The 25,234-nt window shown below is 49.9% G+C and overlaps 1 long non-coding RNA gene across 2 annotated transcripts; it reads right to left on the bottom strand.

Annotated features, from left to right (window-relative positions):
* Window positions 1–24,515, bottom strand: LOC122492720. Of its 2 annotated transcripts, none has more exons than XR_006299746.1 (4): window positions 21,385–24,515; window positions 13,898–14,015; window positions 13,390–13,577; window positions 1–2,660 (listed from the first exon to the last, which is right to left on the bottom strand). It is a non-coding gene; the product is annotated as an uncharacterized LOC122492720 (long non-coding RNA). The 2 variants fall into 2 exon arrangements; XR_006299747.1 differs by lacking the exon at window positions 21,385–24,515 and adding an exon at window positions 14,125–14,427.
* Window positions 24,516–25,234: the final 719 nt, after the last annotated feature.

Here is a 25,234-nt window from a genome sequence, read left to right as displayed (position 1 = left end):
ACGATCATGCCTTTTTTTTTAAAGGAGTTTATTTATTGTGATGTGTTTATTCCAAAGAATATAAACACACCCAACCTGTGACTCCAAGCCAAGACTTTGCCGTCTGCAGAGATGGAAAAAAGGAAATCAGAAGGTGGCACACGAACGTTTGAAAACTGGAAAATAGTCTTCTAGGGCCGAAGCCGGTTGGGTTCCCATGGCTTGGACAAGTGATGTGTGCACAGAATCATTTTCACAGCCTCGCGGAACACAGAACCAGCGAGATCTCCAAATGCCCAGTGAAAACCCGCAAAGTTGCAAGGACCACTTGGTTTTCTCCCTACATTAAGAAGTCTTCATCCAAATGACCCGAGCGACAGTATAGGATTCCTTTCCGGATCACCAATCTCTGGGCCCAGATCTCTGAAGTTGAACCAGGCGTACCCCGTGCCCCGGAGGGGACAAGAAAGAGCGTTTTACCTTTTTGAGCCAGCTAGAGGCTACGGGCGCAAGAAAGGAGTTCCTGGAGACTTTTGACAGCTTACTCCACCCCCAGGCCCTTATCCTCGTTTTTTGAACCACAGCCATTCACATCCTGGGATGTTGAGGGGATGCCCCGGTAGGAGGCACGTGGACCCTGGGTGCACCCGGATGGGACTGCGATTTCAGAGGACACCTGAAATCTGGTGGGGAGGTCAGCGTGGGGAGTGAGCCCTCAACTCACACGGAGAAAAGAGGGGTTTGATGCCTTTTTGCTTCGCACTAAACCTCTCATCTCTGGTTAAAGAAACTGGCTCATTCCACGATGGAATACGATTGCGTTAGAGCAGATGCGGAAGCAGAGAAAAAGAGAAAGGAGCTGCAGAATAACACGTGAGCATGATTTGCTTTTGTGCAAAAGGAGAGGACTTAAATACGCTTGTGTATAAACGTAGAGTGTTTCTGGAAGGATTTGCCGAAAGCGTTAACGATAGTTGCTTATCCAACAACGGTAAGAGAGGGGGCACCGAGTGTGGGGAGAAGGCTTTTAAGTTCCACTTTAGAGCCATCTGTGTGTTGGCAATTTTTGCAATGATCTCTACCGCTTTGATAACAAAGGCCTTTTCAAAGATAGCAAACAATGGGAAAATAGTCCAAAGCTGGCGTCGATGCCCCCAGAATTTTAGTCCATGGGACGTTCGGTAGAGTGAGTGGTTCACTTGCATTTACAACATAATCACAGTACGTAATGCACGTTACCTAATAATCATCATGACGGAGACCAGCGTTCCCATATTAACCATGATCCAGCACGCACGTTGCATAACAGTCTCACGTAAGAAACCTCTTTCTGCAGAAGCACAGGATGGACACGTGGGCATGAGCTCGGATCGCCCCGGCTCCAGCTGATGAGACAGCCCCTGTCCCTCTGGCTGTAATCACAACCCCCGATCCACGTCAGGCACTGGCTGAGTCGCATCGCAGACATCAGCTCTCATCTTCCTGGTAACTCTCGGCTGTTGGTTCCACGTCTCTGTTTACAGACGAGGAAATCGAAGCTTTGAAAGTTTACCCCATTATTGTGACAGCGACACTGGCCCCCTCCCGGCCACAGCACGAAGTTCTCCCTCGGATTACGTTTCCCCATCCTCCCGACAATGAAATGTGAGTAGAAGTGAGGTGTGTCGTTTGAGGCTCATGTAACCTGCGCTTTCTCTCACCCTCCGCGCGGAGATCTCCGAGGCCCTAGGGGTCGGCGAGCCTGGGCTCCTGAATCGCCACCTGAGGACCATCACCCACTGTCCTGAACTGGACGTAAATATCAGTGCTAAGGCTGTGACATCGGAGGGGTCTTTTGTTACTGCTGCCCGTGTTACCCTAAGTAATGCAAAGTGCCAGAATGCAGTTGGATTTCAAAGGAGAGAGGGCTGGGCCAGGACGCTGGGGCCATTCGCCTGCAAAGCACGCTCCCTTCCCCCCATGCTGAAATGCTCCCAAGCCACACCGTGTAGCTCCTCAGCTCATCTGTGGCCTTAGCCAGCCGCCGGCCCACCGTGGGGCCTGGGACCCAAGCCAAGAGGCGAAACGATAGGGGCCAGGGCAGACGGCACCCCAGCCATGCAACAGCTCCCCGGCTACGTTTCTCCGCACAGAAGAGGAGGGGGCGGGGGGCCCGGGGCGGGGGGCTCCCAGACAGGCTGCAGTTCATCAGCAGTGTCTTCGGGGATCGCTCCGCCAGGGAAGGCTCTGATGCCAGCTTCATCTCCCGTCTTCCTCCATCGCCTGCCTCAGCCCCTGCTCTGCGACGGCTGATACTCAAACCGCTGTGCTTCCAACCGCTTTCCCTCTGGGAAGCCGTGGGCCTGGTCGGCGACGGCCTTCTTGTCTACGCGTTCCCCCGGCCCGTTTCTGGTCAGAGACGGAGGGATGTGATGAGCCACCGAGAATCCGAGGAGGAGGCTGTCTAGTCCAAAAGGGGCTGCGGATGTGGGAGCCGGGATCAGAGCTCCAAAAATATTCTGTATTTCAGAAGCTGTCTTATCCCCTGCGTGGCTGGGTGGCCCAGAGAGATCCATTGTCCGGTGAGGGGCCCTCGTAATGAGCTGCGGGGAACAGAAAAGCCATCGTCTTTGGGGAACACGGGATGCGGCTTCGATTTTGGGTGTATCTTTGGCTCTTTGGTTAGGCGTGGTCCCTGCAAGCTAAAAAGAGATGTATACCACACAAATAAGGGGAGAGAAGCAAGGAGAAAAAACATTCGAGGGGTCTTTGCTGACCTTCCGGGGGGTGGGGTTACCTTAGAGGAAGGCTCAGTTCTTGGGCTATCCGTTCGCCACTGCTCTGCCCGCCCGCACAGCTTCCCGGCACCCTCCGTGAGAGAGCGGCGTGCTGGTGATAGACCTCACATCTGTGCAAGGCCCCGGAGGAGTCAGCTCAGACCACGTCAGCTCTCCCTGCATGACTTCCATGAGGACAGCATGGCTGGCGGGTGGTCAAAAACCAGAAGCGAGGCCCAAACCCTGGAGACAAAGGCGGAACTTTCCGGTCCAAACCAACCATAGCCACTGGGGAATGAGAACAACGTGCTTACGTGGTAAGCCCTGCAGAGAGATACTTTTCTAATATTTTCCAAGACCTCAGCTTTCTTTTCTTTTTTTCCAATAAAATCCTACGCAAGACAATGTTACAGGCCAGTTGCTTCACCAACGTTGCATCACATTCTCACTGGCAGGATTAGCGTTTAACCATCCGAGAAAACCAGGATATTTGTATCCTGAAAACGCAAGTCATTAATTTCCTCTTTCAGTTCTAAGTGTTTCACTGGTACCTCCAGAAGCTTCTGTGAAATCTGGCAAGAAGAAAGGTGATCGATGATGTTATTTTAGGGGGCACCTGGGTGGCTCAGTTGGTTGGGCATCCGGCTTCGGCTCAGGGCACGATCTCAACGGTTCATGAGTTTGAGCCCCGCTTCGGGCTCCGGGCTCACAGCTCAGAGCCTGGAGCCCGCTTCGGATTCTGTGTCTCCCTCTCTCTCTCTGCCCCTCCTTCACACTCTGTCTCTCTCCCCTTCTCTCAAAAATAAATAAACATTTAAAAAAAACTTTAAAAAAAAATAATGTTATTTTAGGATAAAACACTGTATTTATCAGCGGCATCCCTTTTCTTGTTTCTGACAACGTAACTTTCCGTACGTTGGCGCACTCCCTAGCCTGACAACAGATACCTCCTCCAGTTTGTAGGACACAGTCACACTTTGTTCCAGACTCCCTGGAAGGCACTGAGGATCGGGCGGTGATCAGCTCAGCCCTCGTGGACCTTATGCTCTGCTGGAATGAAGAGATGAACCCCAAGAAGCTGAGCTGCCATATCGACTCGTACTCGGCAGACCACCCTTGCTGCCTAAGGTACAGCATTTCAGCTGCATATCCACGTGCCCCAGAAACACAGTGGGAAACCTGAGCCAGCCTTCCTCGTGACTTCAGGCCTTGCCCCGACTCCAGTGGAGACAAGCCAAAATGTTTCAGCTCCCAACCCAGGGCAGATCTCAAATATGACACGTGACTCAAAAGCAGTCGGTGAGATATGGCCCCTTCGGCGAGGGTCTGATTGGTTCCAGAGGAAAGAGTTTAGACAGCCCGGCTCAGAGCACACGTCTGGAGGGGAGTCCTCGGGGCCTGGGTTTCTGGCAGGCCTCCGGGCTCAGGGACTAGCAGGGCTCGCTACGTGCTCACCCGTGAAGCGCTGTGAGACACGCAGCCCGTGGAAGCCAGCAGGGCTGGTCCCACCTGCAAGCTGCTTACCTCACTCCACCACCCCCTGAGGGGGGGAGTCTGGAACATGTTTCCAGGGAGGGCAGCCTCTTAAGGCTATAATAATGTCGATCAACTCGAATGGACTAATATCACAACACTGTGATGGGGTCTTCAAGAAAAGATACTAAAATGGTCGCATTATCAGAGAGCTGAGCACGCTAAAGTTGACCGTCTTACTCTGGGCCAAGCCAAGTGGTGAGTCAGTCAGGGACAAGGCTGACATTTTCTTTTCAGCAAGTCATATTTCCTTCCATTAAAAAAAGTAATGGAGAAGCCAGACCCCAAACGACAAACGCTGTAAGATTCCACTTCTACGAGCTCCTGAGAGGAGTCAAATTCATAGAGACAGAAAGGAGACCGGTGGCCGCCAGAGGCTGGTGAGTGAGGGGTGGAAATGGGGAGTTAGCGTTTCAGGGGGACAGACTTTCAGTTGGGAAGATAAGAAAGTTCTGGAGATGGACGGTAGCTGATGGTTGCCCACGGTGGGAACGTCCTTAATGCCACTTAAAAAATGGTTAAAGTGGTAAATTTGCGTTCTGTATATTTTGTCACAATAAAAAAAGTTATGGAAATATTCGCTCTGATTCTTTAATTAGATCCTTTGAAGATGAATTGTGTTCTGTTTAGCATTTTCTTTCTGTATGTGGGCTGGCCTTTCCACAAGGCATCAGACAGAGACTCTTGAGGACAGAGACTATTATTTATCCTTTGAGCCCCTCAGCACCAGTACAAATCCCTAATATATAATGTGGGACAAATGTTATTTGAAAGAAAAAAAAAAGAATGAACAAATGGACCCAGCATTGCCTCATCAGCAAAGGTCATGTCACGGCACCGTGTTTTTTCTAAAAACATGTTCACAGAACAGTAACGACAACAAAGACAAAGGACATTATTGAGTGTTTTGCATTCAGAGTAATTAAGATTCTCAATCCAAAAAAAAAAATTGTTAAATACACATATGTAGTCATAGTGAAAGTTTCCTGCCTACATTTCCCATAAAGCTCTTACTTCACTCTAATAAGAGGTAGGAGTGATGAACGAATGAATGGCTTATCCTTCCTGGTCCACGGAGTTAGATTTTCCCCATCTGGATATCAGAGCATTCCATGCAGAGAAAGAGAGTGTCCTGCTGGTCCCTGAGGAAGTAAAGGAGGCACCTAAAGTTGGTCCAGCATCAACGTCCCTTTCCGGGGCAGCTCCCTCCTCTGGGTGAGACAGGAAGTGATCACTGGCCGCCCTCCCACTGACTCAGCCGTGAAACCTTTACAGTAATTCGACTTCACTACACTGATGCTTCCTTGGGCGAAGACTTTCTCGTTTTCTGGTAAAGCAGATCTCTGAGGCGCGAGAAACCCAACAGCGAGAGAAAGGAACAACAGAAAGCAATGCTTGCCTTACTCAAAGCCAGAGAGCATGGATGGCAGAGAGAACTGAGACGCCTTTCTCCCTCAGCTTTCTTTTCAGTGCTGAGCAACCCTCCCAGTGTCCTCAAATTCCTAAGGGTTTTTTTTTTTTTTAATCTCACATTTTGGTACTAAATAAATCCAACCATTTGTGCACTCTAGTCCTTTTTAGCAAAGAGTGCGTTAGCTGTTTTCTCTGCAGAACAAAACCAAAACCCCATCCAAATGAAAAGCTGCACATAAAAATAAGGGATGTCTTCTGATCAGTGCAGTAGAATTGCCATGAATTCGGTCAGGGTTCCTGGCCTGCTTCACCATTTTTTTTTGTTGTTTTGTTTTGTTTTGTGGCATTAGGTACATTCACGATGCTGTGCAACCATCACCGCCATCCGTCTCTAACGTTTGGGGAGATCTCAAAACATGTAATCATGGTGAGAAAGCTTTTTCTGGGCTCAGAAATTCGGAATGACAGAAACTATCATTTGTGGCATTATCATGGAGGAGAATCTGAAAAACCTCCGGCCACAAAATACCTAGATATGCTGTACAAAAATAACACACACGGTTTTAAAAGCACAGCTGAGATCAGTAAAGGAAATCCCTGAGGCCAAAGCGGGCTGAACACCGGAGCAGGTGCGGACACTTTGGCTGCCTGTGCAGAGGGAGCCCTGGCAGGGAACAAAGTCACCTTGAGCTTCAGAACCACAGGCCATGCTTCACGCAGCCTTGGGGTTTAAACTGACACACCTGTATGTTCTAGAAAGTCCATGCTGATTAGATAGCATCAAAAGAGTCCCAATCTAGTAATATCACAGGGGCACTTGCTGAAGCAAATGAGAAACTTCTCTATGGAAACAGATCCCCAGCCTTGGCCACACAAGATTCCCATAGTGCACGTTCTTTGAAACGGAAGTTCACAATCAAAAACTACAAAATGCTTCAAGGGACATGAGCACGAAGAACCAGAGCCAACAAACACGGCAGGCAGTGATGAACCTCAGGAACCCCCAAGAACATCAGATAATGAAGCTCTCAGAAGAGGCTATAAATTATGCCTAAATGAATTTAAAAATATAAAAGGGAGGATCAAAATTATAAGCAAATAATCAGACTCTATTTAAAATTAAAAAAAAAAAAAAAAAAAGACCCAGGGGCACCTGGGCAGCTCAGTCGGTTAAATGTCTGACTTTGGCTCAGGTCATGGTCTCACGGTTCACGGGTTCGAGCCCCAAATCAGGCTCTGCACTGACAGCTCAGAGCCTGGAGCCTGCTTCGGATTCTGTGTCTCCCTCTCTCTGTCCCTCCCCTGCTCATGTGCACGCTCTCTCTCTCTCTCTCTCTCTCTCTCAAAAAACGAATAAACATGAAAACATTTTAAAACCCAAATTTGAAAAATGACCAAATATAACTTCTAGAAATGAAATGTGCATCATTAAAAACAAAAACGTAACGAATGGGTTTTAAAGATCAGCTTAGACAGCTAAAGAGAGCATTGTGACCCAGGAAATGGTTTGGAAGGGGATCACCTGGAGCACAGCGCACAGAGACAAAGAGATTTTCAAAATGAAAGAGAAGTTGAAGACATGGAAGATGAACAAGAAGCTCTAGCAGGTATCACACTGGAGTTCCAGGAAGACGGGAGCAAGAGGCGATATTTTAAAGACAGGGGCTGAGAGTTTTCTAGGGCAGGATGGAAATCAGATTTCAGGAAGCAACACTGGTTCAAAGCAAGATAGACAAAAACTAGACACAGTTTAAGGAAAAATTGCCAAAGGGAAAATCCAAGAGCAGAGAGTTGGGGGGGGGGTAGCTTGACATAGACTTTTCTATAGCGACGATGGAAGCCAGAAGTCAGTGGAACCTTTTCAAAGCACTGAGAGATACAGGATGAGCTTACTCGGTTTACAAGCTAAACATAGCAAAGGAACAAACTCAGGCGGTCACAGATCCTGCTCAGGGTTAGTCGTAAAAAGTTACTTCTGTAGGAATGACAGACTTCACGGGGATGTGATCTGCACAGGGTCACTGCTCTTGGCCCAACGCTCGGCGGTCACCAACCTGGAGTTCTTGATCATACTGAACAAGGAGGCCTGCCCTCCCGTTTTTCACTGGACCCTACGAATTATGCAGCTGGTCTTGTTGGCAGGCCCCGAGGGCCTCGTACCACTCAGGAGCAAGCAAGCAACATCCTACACAATGCGTGGTCAAGTTCTTTAAAAACAAAGCAAGCATTCTGCAGAAAAATCGAAGTCTTGTAGCTTGAAAGACAAAAAAGGACTCATGCAAATATATCTGACGGAGTTTTTCAACTACAAGCGCTCGTGTCCCTTGTACATGGGGAGAGAAGGGGAAACCAAGCTCTGTCAGGGAAATTACCAGAAAGGAGTGAGAAAGTCACCAAAAAGCAAACACCTGTTAAGCCAGGTGACTTGTATGCATGCACCAAGGAGCCGTGCAAAATCCAGTGGCTAGAGAGAGCTGATGTTGGTGGAAAGAAAACTATTTCTCTTAAGTCTTCAATAGGAACACTCCACGGCATCACTGGTGAAGTCTAGATAGTGGTCCAAATCAGACAGCTGGAAACACACTAACGCCAATCAATACAACCTAGAGGAAGTCCCTCCTCTGCTCCTTCAAATTAGACAAGGACCTTATAACAGGTAACGACGAGGAGAGGCTGCTGTAAAAAGCGTCACGGTGCATCCCGTTTAGTTCTCTCATTATCAGAAGATTCTGGTAATATAAGAAGGTGCCTTTAAAGGCAGTACTGGTATGAACCTATCTGATTCATTATTTTTTCAAAGGCTCAAGTTTATGACCTTAAATGATAGTGGGCTCTACCCATTAAAATAGCTTTTCACTGTTACCCTGACTTTTGAAGAAATGCAGAGTTAATTAAACTCTGTGTTATCATATTTGCAGCCATCTTGGTCCATTAGGCGAAAGAAAAAAAAAAAGTATCAGACGTCTAATAGAAAGTACCATGTCTCAGTCTAAAAATTCAGAGTTGCAAAATACATAGGCTCGTAATATCAGAATTAAAATGGAAACTTTTCAACTGCAGTTTCTGAGGTTATGTGGGTGGGAGAGAGTAAGACGGTGAGCCACAGTGAAGTGGCAGACGAGAGAGAGAGACAGAGACACAGACAGAGACACAGAGACAGAAAGAGAGAATGATGGATGCAAGTCTATACTGGGTTCTGGGGTCCTGGGGGCCATGTCTGTAGTTTTTCACTGGGGATAGTTTTTCGGGGAATGGCCTGTGACTGTCCTCATTGAGGTAGCAAGTGAAAGTTTCCCAGGATATGAAACTAACAAGCATTAGTAAATTACCCAACTGGGTATAAATGCTGAGCTCCTTTCAGTGAGCCATCCTCATGCTGGAAGGGGGGAGTGTGGAGGGTCCTTTGGAAGCCTTGCACCATAATGTAAATCTTCGGTAGTCCCAGACACTCCCTCCCAGATGGGACCTCTATCCTGCACAGCATGGCACAAGGAGTAGAAATTGGGGAGTGGGCGGGATGAGTTCAGAAAGGGGGCTCCAAATTGGCTGCACCTAAGCATCCCCAGCGCCCACACACGCCTGATTCTCACTCATTCCCTCCTTCCCCCAGAGAACTCTCTGAAATTGGCTCTCTTGGCCGGTTTCTTTCCCTCCCGAGACAAGCTATGGTAGGAGGTGGGGTCACTGGCACATCGGAGGCATAAACAAGGATGTCTGAGCTCAGGACTTGCTAAAGACACCAATAATGGCCTTCTCATCGCGGCCTCCGCCTCCATGCTTAGCCTCTTCCTCCTTCGAAGATTCCTCCCTCTTGGCTTTGATGGCCCAACGTCCACTCCTTCCTCTTTCGGCTTTTGTACGGCATCTTGAGTAAACGATGATGCTACGATCCAGCGTGGGCTTCTCTGCGTGCTTTGGGGATGTACGTTTTGTGGAAATAACAAAAAGAACCTGTTTCTGCTGGTTTCCCATGCAAAGAAGACTAAGGTTTGGCAGTGGTTTGCTTATTGGTCTCTAGCCGGTTGGCCTAAGATGTGTGCCTCCATCAGAAGGAGCACCCCACCTCTCCCAGGCCAATGAATCTGACCTAATTGAAATACGGGATAAGCACACTGCAAATATACTAAGGAGAAGAGAAGAGGACAAGGTAACAAGTCATTAGGACAATGGAGACAAAGGGAAGAAAGGATGGTGACTTCACTGGTGGTGCATTCTAGAAGAGTCCCTGGCTAACACCCTTCTCCCATGCAGGGTCCCCTTGTGAGGATGGCAACCCAGGGACTAACAGCCAACGTTTCCAAGTCAAGATCTTTTAAAGAGCTGGGGCACAGTGGGCCAAACAGGACGTTTTTTTCAAAACGCGGTACAGGTACACAGGAGACGTCTAAACACTTCCAGAACATTGCAGGTAGCACCGATCAGAAAGCAAGCTCACCCTCCTGCTTACTGCTTATTTATATTTAGTATATTTACTGAATGTGCCTCTTGCACTACAGTCCCTGGGCATGTAGGAGGAATGATAATTTTTTTTTTTTTTTTTTTGGAAAGGGCAGTCCCTGCTCTTAGGACTTAGGGCCCATCATCTGCAAATGCATGCCAACACAAGCCAATTCCGGGGATCATTTTGTATGCCTGCGTGCCTTGTTTCCTACCAAAGTTTCTGGGAATGGCTGCATGAATGTGATTTGAAAGAGGGCTTCTGCAGTCAAGGCTTCCACAACCTAACATAGGAGGGAAAATTCTGGGCAGACCGGCTAAACTAATCCTATTTAGGCAGAGACTTATAGAGATAGAGGAGATGTGTCTACACAGTCACAAACACAGCCTGCCAAGGGACAAGTGGGTTGTTAAATATCATTTTTAAGCTAAAGAAAATCTCTTTAAAATGCACATTGTGAGGAGCTTAGTACAAAGATCCAAAGCCATAGGAGCTGCATCTTGAAAAATGCACAGGAGGGGTGCCTGGGGGGCTCAATCAGTTAAGTGTCCAGTTTTTGATTTCAGCTCAGGTCATGATCTCACGGCTCGCGGGATCGAGCCCCAAATCGGGGTCCGTGCTGGGCGTGGAGCCTGCCTGAGATTCTCTTGCTCTCTCCTTCTGCCCCTCCCCTGCTCGCTCTCTCTCAAAAAAATAAAGAAATAAACATAAATAAAAATAAAAATGCACAGATGGCAAAGCAGACAACTACATAGATTTGATATTTTGGTAGACAACTTTGAGGACTGCGCCAGCGAAGGGAAGGCTGAATTAGCACATCGACGCTGTTCCAGCCTGGCCCCTGCGGGTTCCCGGGTGGCCCAGCCAGACCAGAATAGTTGTCTGCAGGAAAGGTAAATCACGGCGTTCCCAGCAGCTGGCACACTGCCAACCTCCACTTCCCATTCTTTCGCTCTCCCTCCTACCCATGACCTGAAGCAGGAGGAACAGAGAAGGAAAGGTGGGGCTGGAGGACACGGGGGCTCACGGCAGAACCGAAGCCACCCCGTGACCTCTCAAAGGAAGAGTGATTAAGAACCGTGGCCCTGAGTTTGAATCCTGCCATCCCTTCGGGACCCTTCCAGTTCCAACAGCCACCACCTGCGGCTGTTTTTCAGAGCATTGCCCACAGGCCATTAGACAGCTTTGCCTGCCTACAGAAGGAACCAGGAAAACGTGGGAACGGTTAAGGAGCAGCCCTTACCCAATGACCGATGGCTGATGACAGGATTAAAGCCCGCATCCCCAGGCCTCCAGTGGGAGCAGCCCCGAGGGGCCCGCACTTCGGAAATCCCATGGGCAGAGTCTGCAGGGCGCAGTGCAAGATGAAAATGCAAGTCCCTTGTTCCAAAGTTGTTAAGAATTTCAAGACAGCAAGAGCAGCACATCAGCCCAAGCACAGGGCCCTCCTGAGCACGGGGCCCCGCACGGGCACAGGGTGCACACCCACGAACCCAGCCCAGCCCGTGGGATTAGGTGGAACCCATCAGCCCAGGGACTTCTCGGAGATGGCCCCTGCTTGGCTCGCTTTCCGGTCCAGCTGCTCTCTCAGCAGATTTCTCCAGGAATCACTTCCCTAACACATCCCCTGCCTGTGAGTCCTCATCTCGGGGTCTGCTTCTGGGAGCCTGACCTGAGACAGGACCTCAGGTGTGCTCCCTGAACTTCTTGAAACCTCAGTTTCCTTCATCGGTAAAGATGGGAGGAAAACAGAGTCTCTTGTTGAGGTGCTGGGAGAATCCCGTGAGATAATGCATGGAAAGTGTTCAGCACCATGTCGGGCCATGAATGCTAGCTAACATCATTTTTGTTATAATGACCAACAAAATTGAGTGCCCTTGCCTTCACAAAGGGACTCTGGGTAAGTAGAATCCCGCCTGTTCCCTCTGTCCCCTGTGTTTGGAAGACCACACCTGAGCCTGTGGCCCAAGTTTTGTCACTAAGGTTTAACAAAGATAGAGCCATATGAGAGGGGAAGCAAAGAAGCCCCTTTGACAAGATAATTAGAACAGAGTGACTCTGACGTAAGGGTGCTGATCGCCCTAGCTAGCTTGGCCAAAATGAATTACATGTATGATGAGATTACTGGACAAGATCCTTCTAGAAGTGCTAGGTGTCATCAGCCCCGGAAGTTCTTCTGAGACAAGAGAGATGAATGCGAGGCCACCATGGATAGCAGAAGTTGTTGGAAGGGGACAAGAGTGAGTAGCCTTCTCTTTATTGTCACCCGCATGCCTGAACTGTCAACACCACAGCCTAAGCAGACATCTTGTTGGAAATCCTACCTTTTCTCACACAGGGGGTTGGTGCTGACCTTAAGAATTTCCCAAAGACCATAATTGGCCTCCCTCTCCAGCCTCTCAGACTTGTCTAGGCCAAGGTGGGGTACAGGGATCGAGCCCCTCCCATAGGAATCACTTGTGCTTTGGAAAGCTCTCCATCCATTGGAACGCATATCCCTCAAACACACAATCACAAAACCCCAGTGACAGCCAAGACTCTATCCAAGCCAAGACTTTCTTAACCACTTAGAACCCAACAAAAGAAAGGCCTTTGGGACAGCCGAAGTTGGTTTCACTGTATCAGGTGCATACTGAGTGACCTGGTCGGCCCTCCCTCTGTGGGAGGCAACTGAGGATACCAAAATACCTGAGACACAGCCCTGCCCTCAAAGTGGCTCACAGGTTCATCCAACTGGGTCAGGGAAACCCAACTTTTCTCTGACGTGGGAAGACGTGGTTTTTGGATGACCAGCCCACATCACATGGCACGCAGATGAGGAATCGCCCCTGCCCTTAGCCTTTTGCTTCTTGATTCCTGATATGACATACGGAAATGGATGGCTGGAGCAGGCTCCTCCCCTACCCCGCACCCAGGCATTCCACACTGTTGCTGTTCATATCAAAAGAACAGCCATGGCATCCCTGGTTACTTCCTGGCGTAGGGCAGGCAGTGACTGACCGAATGAATGAATGAATCCATCAATTAATCGGCCAGTCAACCCACTAACCAACAAAGATACTTGGGAGTGCATTTTCCCAAAGAAACAACACTGTGGGTGGCGAGCGGCCCCAAGGCAACCCCACACCCTGACTCTAGCACCAACACAGCTGAGATGCAGCTGGGAACAACTGGTCCATTTCAACTCTACTCAACATACTCCTCTCCACGAACTCCGGGAGCCCAGCTGCAGTCTCACGTGGTAGGCTTGCTTCACGAACGGGTCCCTACCTGACTTTTCCTGGCCAAGGCTTGCCCAGAACAGAAGGCGGTGCTTTGAATCAGCAGGGCTTCGAGTTAAGGTGCTTCTGAGGCTTGGCGAGGGGCCCGGAGAGACAGCCCGACTCACTGAGGGGCAGCTCTATTTCACGGAGCAGCCTGGTCCAGAGGACAAGTTTGGGTTTCATTGGACTTCTCACCTAGAATAAGGTCCAAGTGCTTCTCACTGTAATGCGGCACTATGAGACATCTGTCACCATTCTGGAAAGGCTATTTTCTCCCCCTTTGATTTGCTTCACAGCACGGGCTGTTGTTGCAGCTAATTGGGGTGGGTAAATCATGGCCAGTCCTCCCTCCCGGGACTCTCTCAGACACCAGCAGAGTCCCTCAGAGGCACTCTTGCCCCTGGGAGTACTCTCGGCCATTCCCTTGTATCCCTGCTTGTCAACCGGTCCCCACACCAGCAGCCCCCCCCCCCCCCCCCCCCCGCCGCAAGCAGCGCTTTCTGTGTCTTGCTCACCTGATCAGAGCCCCGGGATTGGATGCGCCTCACCATCCCTGCAGGTGGGGACACCGTCGCTGCACCTGAAAGTGGGTAACTGCCAACTCCTGGCCGTGACACGTCAGAAAACGGTTCCCTGTAAATAGCGAATTGGAAGCACTATACCCACCATCCAGAGCCGTCGCCAGAACCGTCACGCGCATCCAGCCCAGATCCTGGCATGAGGTAGATGTTTTCTGTCGTACCTTCGAAGCAGTGGCACACGGTAGGATGGACAAGCCTCCTGCTGGAAGGAGGTGCCTCGTGCTTGGAGATGTGATTTCCCTTTCCGACCTACCAACCGCCGGTATGTAGAGATCCGAGCTCAGGACCAGGATCAGAATTTCGGAATTCTCAGATTCAAGTCATTACTCGCACGCCATAAGGATCATAGAAGAGGTATCTGCATTGCAGAAATTCTGCAGAGGGGGCTCTTGGGTGGCTCGGTCGGTTAAGCGTATGACTTTGGCTCAGGTCGTGATCTCACGGTTCACGAGCTCCAAGCCCCGTGTCGGGCTCTGTGCTGACAGCTCAGGGCCTGGAGTCTGTTTCGGATTCTGTCTCCCAATCTCTCTGCCCCTCCCCCACTTGTACTGTCTCTCTCTCTCTCAAAAATAAATTAAAACCTTAAAAAAAAAATTCTGCAGAGGATTCTATAGTTCTCGGACACCTTCACTTGCATTCTGGCCCCCTATTTAACAGAAGCCATTTGCCGCCGAAGAAGTTCATTACTGAAGCTCATAAATACAATTTTTCCCTTGTATAAGTCAGGGTTCTCCAGAGGAACAGACCAACAGGCTGTGTGGAGAGACAGAGAGAGAAGGATTTATTTTAAGGAACTGGCTCACATGATTGCTGGCAGGTCTGAAATCCGCAGGGCAGACTGGCAAACTGAAGACCCAGTGAAGAGTTACTTTTGCAGTCTCAAGTCTTGAGGTAGAAATCCTTCTTCCTTGGGAACCTCAGGTCTTTCTCGCTTAAGGCCTTCAACTGATTAGATGAGGCCCACCCACGTTACGAAGGGCCATCTGCCTTCTTCAAACTCTACTGATTTAAATGTTATTTGTACCTAAAAAATACCATCACAGTGACATCTAAACTAGTATTGGGGTACCATAGCCTATCCTGGTTCATACGTAAAATTAACCATCACGTCCCTTTAGTATTTGTAATCCTTGTCGCCGAGCCAGGTTGACGTACAGAGGAATGAAGCGTCAGAGATGGGGCAGAGAAACTTACAGGGCAAAGCTTCTTTCAAAATGTAAGCTCCTCACTGACTCTAAACTACCAGAAGGAAGGGGCATGTCAGATTGGATTCTGATCTCCACCTCCAGGCCCAGGGCACGTGAGAGATGCTTCACGAACAGTGAGTGCATGTTAGCCTCGGGATCTGAATGAGCCCGGACCCCCATTCCAGCCCTGCGGCAGATTGGCTGTGTGGCCTCGTTCTGATTACTGAACTCCGTGCCTCGTTTTCTTGTATGGAAACAGGAATAATAAAGTGAGAACCCTAATCCATATGAAGATTAGGTAAACGAGTGTTTGTAAAATGCTTACACCGATATCTAGGTGTTTGTTAATACAATACACCTCTTCCCCAGCTCTGAGCCACAGATGATATTGCATTGGCCATTTAGTGGCACCACTGCCCCCAGAAGTTTGAGCTTGTTCTCATCAAGCCTGATGGAAGGTCCTTGCATCCCCTGGTCCACGACAAGAGTACAGGGTGCCAGGCGAGGACCCCTGGTTCTGAGCGCACCTGCCTGCCCACACACAGCCCAGGTGCTGATCACGAACTACAGCCATCCTGCCAGGGAATTCTGCCCAGGACACACGGTCCTCACAAGCTGTAACCACTCGCAACCACCGGGAAGAGTAGAACACAGCAGAACAAAGATTTGCCTTTATCTTTGCAAGGAATGTAGAATGAATGACCTCTTCTCTCTAGATGGCCATTTTCCCTGTCTCACAACTTTGAGTTTGCTCAAGGCTGGTGTTGGACCTAGGCTGATCATTTAATTCCGTATAATTTTTATTAGTAACGGTGATCAGAATGATGGTACTGGCTCCACCCATCAACATTGCATTCAACTCAATTTTATTTTTTTTTCTAAATTTTTTTTTTAATCTGTACTTATTTTTGAGAGAGAGAGAGAGAGTGGGCTGGGACCCCTCAGATCCACTAGCAGAGGCGGCAGCCGTAGCAGGGGTGGGGTGGGGGCAGGGCTAGGGGTGGGGAGGTGCCACTAATTCAAAATGGCGGGAGATGAGAAACAACAGAATGGACCTGTCTGGAGAACACAGGCTCTTTCACGGTCGAATTCATCCTTCAAACCAAAATCTAATGGGAGCCAAGTAGGTGAAGGCCGAGCTGTTTTTATTTAAGCAAAGGTGGAGGGGGTGGGGGCAGGAGGTAGGGCTCTGCTTCTGTTCTGCTCCCTGGACCCTGCATCGACCACTTGCCTGCTGAATGGCCTTAGGCAAGCTAACTGCCCCTCTGGCCCTTCATTCTTTCGCCCTTGAAGCAGAGAGAATGCTTCAGAGGACTATGTAGGAGAGTGAATAAAATGGCATACAGACAGCACCAAGCATAATGCACAGGGCTTACTAACAGCTCCTACCCCTCCTCTTACCTGGGGTGAGTGAGGTGAAGAGGAAGCTAAACTTTGTTCCCTAAAAGGCTCCCGAGCTCCAAGTCCTTGTCTGGATAAACTATATGGGAGACCCCAAAGGCATCAGGGTGTCGGGGCTGGGTCTGCCTTAGACCCCAACCGAGACAGAACAGAGAGTGGTAATGTCCCTCACGGGGTCATAGGTCACCTGTTAATTCCATCTGCCTTCCGTCTCCAAGGGAGCAGAGGAGTGCTGGATCTCTATTCCCTCCTCTGTGTTCTGAGATCCCTCCACCGATGGGTTCTGGTGGGTGTCCCCGAGAGCTAAGGATCCACGACCCTAGGTGGCCAGTGTCCCCGCAGTTCTCTGGGTTTGGGAGCCAGCAAGAACCTTGATCCTCACTGCCGTTGGTCTTGGGCATTTTCCTTCTGTGCTCTGGGGCTCAAAGGAACACAACCACATGTAAGTTCAGCCCAGATTTTTCTCCACGGAACTGGCTCAGCTGTTACACCTTCTAAATCTCGGTCCAAAATGAAGCTTCCGAAATTGGATTCCGCCCCCCAGTTCCACTTTACTGAAGGCAGTTCAGTAAATCTCAGGAGGTACACTCTTCAGCCCTCCCACCCCAACCATGAACTTCCCCAAACCCCCTGGTGGCTGCCTTCTTGTCATTGCTGAAATATCCATTTGGGATAATTTCCCAAACCACATTGTTATTCTTTAAATTAAAGTCTTCCTGGAGCACCTGGGTGGCTCAGTCGGTTAAGCGTCCGACCCTTGATTTCAGCTCCGGTCATGATCTCACAGTTTATGGGATTGAGCCCCGGGTCAGGCTCCGCACTGACAGCATGGAACCTGTCTGGGATTCTCTCTCTGCCTTCCCTGCTCGTGTGGGCTTTCTCCCTCAAAATAAATAAATAAGCATTTAATTAATTGCTTTCTGGCAAAAACAACTACAAACAACGAGTTCATTAACATAGCCCGGTACACAACTAACATACTGGATGACAGCAATACTTAGATACACAAATAGCAATCAGGTGGAGAGGAAAACAGCATATCCTTCAAGAGATTTTTTTTTCAATAGCAACACAACAAAATATCTGCAAAAAACTTAAGATTCAGGCAAAATGTCTCAGAGAAAAACCTTTCAGAAATTAAAAGAAGGGGCACATGGCTGACTCAGTCGGTTAAGCGTCCGACTCTCGATTTTGGCTCAAGTCACGATCCCGAGGTCACGAGATCAAGCCTCACATCAGTCTCCTCCCTGGGCACGGAACCTGCTGGAGATTCTCAATCTCCCTCTCTCTCTGCCCCTCTTCAACTCACGAGCTCGCTCTGTCTCTCTCTCTCTCTCGCTCGCTCTCTCAAATAAAAAAGAAAAGAAAGAAAGATAAAGAAATGCAAAAGAAGAGTAGAACCAATGCAACACATGCCATGTTCTAACAGAGGGAAATTCACAATCATGTCAATATCCCCATGACAATTAACACTATCATATCAATTATGTTAATTAATAAACAATGTGATTTCGATATAAAGATCAACTTTTTTTAAACTAAATAAGCAGATTCTAAAATTCATATGGCAAATGAAGCAAACAAGAAGGGCCAGGAAAAGAAAAAGGAAAAGGAAACAGAGCAAAGGGGGAAAAGGGAAGGAATGAGAAGAAACAACCATCCCATGTATCAAAGTGCATCATAGAGGCTCAATAATGACAACAGCACCGTACCTGCCAATGGACAGCCCAGTCAATGGAGTAAACTATACATAGACCCGGTTCTGGTCCGAAATTCGGTAAATTACAAAGTCGACACGTCTAATCATTGGGGAATAGGCCAATAGATGACGTCAAGATGATTGAAAAAGAGTTAAGGATACCATATCATACCTCATATTTTGCCGCAGCATCAACTCTAAAGGGATCAAAGAGGGCTGCCTGGGCGGCTCAGTCAATTAAGTGTCCGATATCGGCTCAGGTCATGATCATGTGGTTCGTGAGTTCCAGGCCCACATCGGGCTTTGTGCTGACAGCTTGGAGCCTGGAGCCTGCTTCAGATTCTGTGTCTCCCTCTCCCTAACCCTCCCCTGCTTGTGCTCTCTCTCTCTCTCTCTCTCTCAATAATAAATAACAAACATTTAAAAAACTTTAAAAAGGGATCAAAGATATAAAGGACTTAGATATAAAAGTACAAAGATATAAAAGTTCTTAGAAGAAAACACGTCAAATTCCTCTAGAACCTTGGAGTACGGTTCTCTTTTATCAGAATCCGTTAAAAAAGAAAAAGACATTGCAGTATTCTACCACCTAATTTTTAAAAAACGTATACCTACACACACAACATAAGCAAAATCAAAAGACAAGAACACGGGGTAAATATTTGCAAGCCTTGTCACAGAGAGCTAATCTTTCCTTAACATAAAAGGAGCTCCTAGAAAATAGTTAAGGAAAAGGATCAAGCCAACAATGCAATTTTTGTTTAGATGGGCAAAGGCTACGGGTGCAGAGGCAGCTCATAGAAAAGGAAAGGCAACGGCTCCTCAGAGAACGGAATGAGGCTCAGGCCCACTTTAATGAGAGAAAATGCAAATTAAAACTGCATTGAGATGTCTCTGCAACGAGGCTGCGGGGAAAGAGGTCTCTCCTCGATTCCCAGGGGCTGCGTATATCGCACAACCCCATTCAGAGTATCCGGAAAGCCTTGTAAATATCATAAACACACTCACTTGTGACCCAACAGTCCTCCTTGCCGGAATTCGTCCCACAGACGTACCTGCACATACAGGAAATGTCCTGGGTGGCACTGTTTGTAGTAGCCAAACCTTGGAAGCAACCCAAGGGTCCATCAGTGGGAAACTAGTTAAACAAATTTATGGTGTGTCCATAAATAGGACACTATAAAAGCTGTAAAAATGAATGGAGACACTCTTTAGGCACTGATTTGAAAGATCTCCAAGATATACAATTAAGTGAGGAGAACAAAGTCCAAACCCATTTGCGTAGAGTGCTTTTGTCAGCCTTGTCACAAGGGTATTCTGCTGTCGCTTCAATTTGCACTTTTCCTAACCTAAGTGAGATGGTGGGTCCTTCCTGTTCTTTTATGACCATTTGTATTTCCTTTTCTTTAAAAAAAATTTTTTTAATGTTTATTTATTTTTGAGAGAGAGAGAGAGAGAGAGAGAGAGAGAGACAGTGTGAGAGGGGGAGGGGCAGAGAGAGAGGGAGACACAGAATCCGAAGCAGCCTCCAGGCTCCGAGCTGTCGGCACAGAGCCCAAAGTGGGGCTCGAACTCACGAGCCGTGAGATCATGACCTGAGCCGAGGTAGGACGCTTAACCGACTGAGCCACCCTGGCACCCCTGTACTTCCCTATCTGTGAAAGGAGGAAAGAAAAAGAAAATGCTCGTGTGCATGCACACACACACACACACACAAACACACAGAGGCATGATAAAAATGCCCAAGAAACTACTTGGGTTGGGTTGAAGGGAGCAAGGGTAGAAGTCTAGCTTTTTCGAGTGTTGATTTTTGAACCAAGAAAATGAACGATCCATTCCAACGTAAAAGCAAACTAAATTCGGTCTTTCCCCACCGATTCCTCAGGCTCCTGCTAAGCCTATCGTTTTCACGTCTGTCGAGTATTTTTCCCACCTCTAATTGTGACTTTGGAGGAAGGGGCAAGGTCAAGGGTGAACGGGCAGCCGCAGGGGGGTGCCCACAAGACAGAAAGATCGCCTCATGTGAATGGACTCCTGCCCAGTGAAGTCAGAAGAGGGGCTATTTTCACAACAAGGGGAACCAGTGCCCACTGTGGAAAGAAACTGGCCACTGAGTGGGGGGGCATCTAGACAGAGCAACTTCAGCCACGGACCGCAGGTTCCTGCCACCAGCCGGGGAAAGAGCAGGCTCCCAATTCCAGAATAGTTCCTCTCCAGCCTTCAGTGCGGCGGCGGGACCCAGCCCCGACCTGATTTCACCGTTGTGTTCAGAGCTTTGCCTGGATGACGAATGTGCACCTGCTCTCACGTTTGGCTCAGTAATCTGCATCTCTCTTGGAGTGCCCAGGACAGCAGCCTGTCCCTGCCGCCCTCAGCTTTAAATATTTTCCCAGCCTGAGGGGACCCCCGGCCACCGCTTTAAGGTTCTACCTTCCTTTACGGAAGAGCCAGGGCTGGCCAAGGCTCTGCAAGATGAGCCGGCTCATCCGACGCACACGGAAAGGAAAAAAGCAAACCAGGGGTCCCCAGAGCTTCGGGTCCCCGCAGGCCTGATGCCTGCATTTTCCTCACTTTGCTCAGATTTTATGAGCTCAGAGCACGTGCTAGAAGTTAGCAGAGCGGCTGCCCCAGGAAAGAATGTGCTTGTGCCCCCATTTGGGACTTCAAGGGAAAGCACGGAGTGGCCTGGGAGCACAGGGAGAGGGGGAGATGCCAGCTTCTCCGGTTCCCACCAGCCTGGACGTTGTCCACATGAATGAGCTGGTTGGGTTTGGGGAGGCTCCGGTCCCTGAGAGTGAGCAGCAGGCTGGAGAGAACGCATTTGTTCTGTTGCTGACAGGGGGGAACAGGTTTATCACTAGGATCCTGGCTCAAAGGGGGCAGGAGACGTGGACACTGGCCACCCAGGAGGGGTCCTGGAGACAGAGGGCTGGAGGCTGGGCATCGAGCAGAAGCCACGGCCCTCCGGCCCCTCTGCAACCCCGCTGCCCGAGGCATCCCCTCCGTGGGTCCCCACCATCAAGGGCTGCTCTGTTTCCCTAATTAAAAACAGCAGAGGAAGGGAGACCCTGGGCCTGGTTCACAGACTCAGTGACAGAGAGAATATGCCACGTTCCCTGGGGCTGGTGACTCACCCACTCTTCCGAGCGGACATGTGTTTTCCCTGCTGTCCGCAAAAGCACTGAAGAACCAGGGACCGTCGGTCAGGGCCAACACGCCATTGGTATCAGGCATAGGCAGGCCACACACCAGGAGGCCCTGGGCAGGACATCCGAGGGCAGGACTTCCCTGCACCCAGCCCATCGATGTTCCTCATGGGGGACACTCAAGACTGCAGCCTCCAAAAGACTTCATGGAGTGTGGTCCACCGACCGGACTAGTCCACCGACTGGTCTTCCTACCCTCATCCCTCCCATCTGGCCGGGACCGGGCGACTCCTGGACCAGGCAGCTCATCTCCTCCCGACGGCCGTGGTTGTGCCTCAGCATCGATGACACATCTTTCTTCATGACAGGTGTCTCACAAAGACCCCCCCGCCCTTTGCAGACCTTAGATCCTGAGTGGGCACAAGAGGGCCCGTGGACGATTTCCAGACTACGATGTGCCTGCGGGCCTCCCCTGCAGAGTGAGAGCCCTCACGTGTCACCAGCCTCACCATTCACGCCCACGCCTGCTCCAACGTTCCCATGTCCCTCTGGAAGTGTGAGCCCCACGGGGCCATCCCCTCCCCGAGGTTCTCTGAACAGGGCAGAGGGTGTCAGAGTGCGGCCCCTCAGTTACTCGTTGGCTGGATATGTGCCAAGCACTGTGTGCTCCAAGCTCTTCGAGTAGGGTTTCTAGCATAGGGTGGCTCTGCTGAGTCGGGGCAAAACGTGGCAGCCCTGGACTTCTCTGGTTTGAAATTCAGCGTTCTCGGTCTCTCATATGTGCCTGTGGGACCAGGTTCTGTGTGCATCGGAGGTGACCGCCATGCGGAATCACCATGGGAGGTGAAGCTTCAGGAGGAGGCGGCTGGGAGCGCGGCAAGCCGGGGCTCTGGAAGCCGGCCCGCTGACGTGTGCCCTCCTGCCAGCCTGCTGCCTGACTCAGCATCGCCCTTTGTGTCTATTCACAGTCTGAGGGCCGTCGTGAGGGAGTATTCCAGCTTCCACACTGCGCCAGTGTGAAGTGAAGCTCCGAGCCTGGACTCCCGCCATGAAGCAAGTCGCAGGCACGTAAGGGACCAAGTGCCCCCGTTAGAGCCTGCACGTCAACAGAGGCAGCACAGGGAGAAACAGGCAGATAGGCAGCAGTGTTGGATGAAAACTCCAGGAAGTGTGACCTGTACCTGAGTCCGGACTGACTCCCAAGTCCCTGTGACCTACGGCGGATGTATTAGGCATCTGCTGCTGTGTAACAAATTAGCCTACGCTTAGCCGCTTAAAACAGCAATGGCATTTCTTATGTTGCAGTTTCTGTGGGTCAGGAATCCAAGAGTGAATTAGCTAGATGGTTCCGGTTTAGTGTCTCTCCTGAGATTGTCGTTAAAATGTCAGCAGAGGCTATAGTCCTCTGAATGCTTCACTGGGGTGGGAGGGTCTCCTTCTAAGACGGCTCTGCTGTCACACACTGGTGGGTCGTTGCCAACAGTAGAACTTGTTCCTCACACTCGTCCGTAGATCTGTCCACCAATGGCCTCAGCAGTTGACAGCTAGCTTCCCAGAGGGACTTATCCAAGAGAACAATTCGGAAGAAGCCTCAATGTCTTCCAAGACCCAGCTTCAGAGGTCACGCTCGGTCACTCCCATAATATTCTTTCGGTCACACAGGTCAGCCCCATTCATCGTGGGAGGAAACTACACAGAGGCATGACTACCAGGAGGTGGGACTCTCTGGGGGCCGTTCAGGGGCTGCCTGCCACATCGGGTGAGTCTGACTGACAGCCGACATTTGTTTCACCAGATGCCTCTCTACACCTCTACTCCCATGTCCCTTGGGGTTTGTTTCTGTAATGGCACTCCCAGTATCAAATATGTGTCAAAGGACACCCAAGCCTGTTCAGCAGAGGATGGGAAAACTCCAACTCATCTAGAAATAATGGGACACATGTTCATCCAGGAATAATGGGACGCATGCTCATCCAGAAATAATGGGACACATGCTCATCCAGAAATAATGGGACACACGCTCATCCAGGAATAATGGGACGCACACTCGTCCAGGAATAATGGGACGCACGCTCGTCCAGGAATAATGGGACGCACGCTCGTCCAGGAATAATGGGACGCATGCTCATCCAGGAATAATGGGGCACATGTTCAATTCTGCCATAGAGAAACCACCACCGCTAAGAGACAGCAGAGGCCACATCCAACCAGCCCTCACCTCCATTCTCCACCGAGGCCCTGGTGGAGTGCTTGAGCTTAATGTAGAGACGGGGGCCAATTGTCAGGGGAGAGGGACAATTTAGGGGGCAATGCTGGGTGCTTCCATACATGTTGTCTTTCCACATATCCCCTGGACTTTGTTCTAATGTCTTGAGGCACAGGGGACATTGAAAGAAAGGGAGTAAGTGAAACGTGGGCTTGTAATCCTGAGGAAAGAGTAAGAATTACCTACGTTTGGTCACTGAGTATAAGCCGTTACTCTTGGGGGAGGGGGCTGCCTCCTCTTCCCATCAGGTGGCATGGGACCGTGGAGGAAGACAGCAAGAGAGACATCAGCGTGGCAGTGGTGAATCTCGAGGTCCCTTCACCAGCAGGACAGGAGCAAAGGACTCCAGAGCGGCAGCTGTGTGCAAAACTATCTCCCACCAAGGGGACCCTTTGAACCCTCCTGGGACCTTTACCTTCCAGGGAAAGGGAGGGCTTGGGTTCCAGAAGTTATGCAGGTAGGACTTTAAGCCAGAGCCTGATGTTAGTAGGACACATCATCACTCGCTGAACATAAACCCCTGGAGAGCTGGGGAAACACAGGTTACCATGGCCACCGTCCAAGCTGGTATCAGATCCCGAAGCAGCAGCAGAAAGCTGATTTGGAGCCACCTTGGTTTCTCCATCTGCAAATGGGGGGGAAAAAGGTAAAAAACAGCTGTTCCCACGCTGGCGAAGCCAATGCCCCCATGACCAGCAGGGTATCCCAGCTCAAATGTGGCCACACCAAATTTGTTAAATACCTCAAGGAGGACACAACACTGTCCATGCCACTGAAATTAAAACTTTTACTTTACTCTGGGGCATTTGGGTGGCTCAGTCGGTTAAGCATGCAACCTCAACTCGGGTCACGATCTCATGGTTCGTGGGTTCAAACCCCACGTCGGGCTCGGTGCTGACAGCTCAGCGCCTGGAGCCTGCTTCGGATTCCGTGTCTCCCTCTCTCTCTGTCCTTCCCCCACTTGCTCTCTGTCTCTGTCTCTGTCTCTCTCTCTCAAAAATAAATAAACCTTAAAAGCATTTTTTTACTTTACTCCGCTTAAATGTTAAAATAGCATGTGGTGATGGAAAGAGCTTTGAGCTGAGGGTACCAGTGTCTGGGTCTGGATCCAGCTCTGCCATGAACTCGGTCAAGTTTCTGAACCTCGAATTTCTTGACTGCACAAACAGGATGGTAACGGCAAGCTCACGTGGTAACATTTGCATAAGTAGCCTGCAGTCTATATGCTTTCATGTCACCCGTTAGTTCTTCTCGCCCCCCCGGGCTCGCGGGAGGGCGGGAGTGACACGGCCCACACACACGGCGCAGGGCCACCGCTGTCCTCAGAATGACTTAGTGATGGCTCATGGGCCGAGGGGGCAGAGAGGGACCCCAGGCACTATCACTACAAAGGCCCCTCGCTCCGTCCCCCCCCCCCCATCACAGGTGGGCAATCCAGAGCCAGTCTGCTCAAAATTACATAGACCTGGTCTGGGCTCCGGAAGGCAGCCCAGGGAGCCGAAGCACAGGCCTCCGTGACTACCAGCTGTGTTGTCGATACTTTCCTTTGAGGAAGACAAGATCTTCTCATTT

The sequence above is a fragment of the Prionailurus bengalensis genome, chromosome D2 (genome assembly GCF_016509475.1).
Source record: "Prionailurus bengalensis isolate Pbe53 chromosome D2, Fcat_Pben_1.1_paternal_pri, whole genome shotgun sequence".
NCBI classification, from domain to species: Eukaryota; Metazoa; Chordata; class Mammalia; order Carnivora; family Felidae; genus Prionailurus; species Prionailurus bengalensis.
Note: the sequence above shows the minus strand (reverse complement) of the source record. Positions and strands in the feature narration are given on the sequence as shown.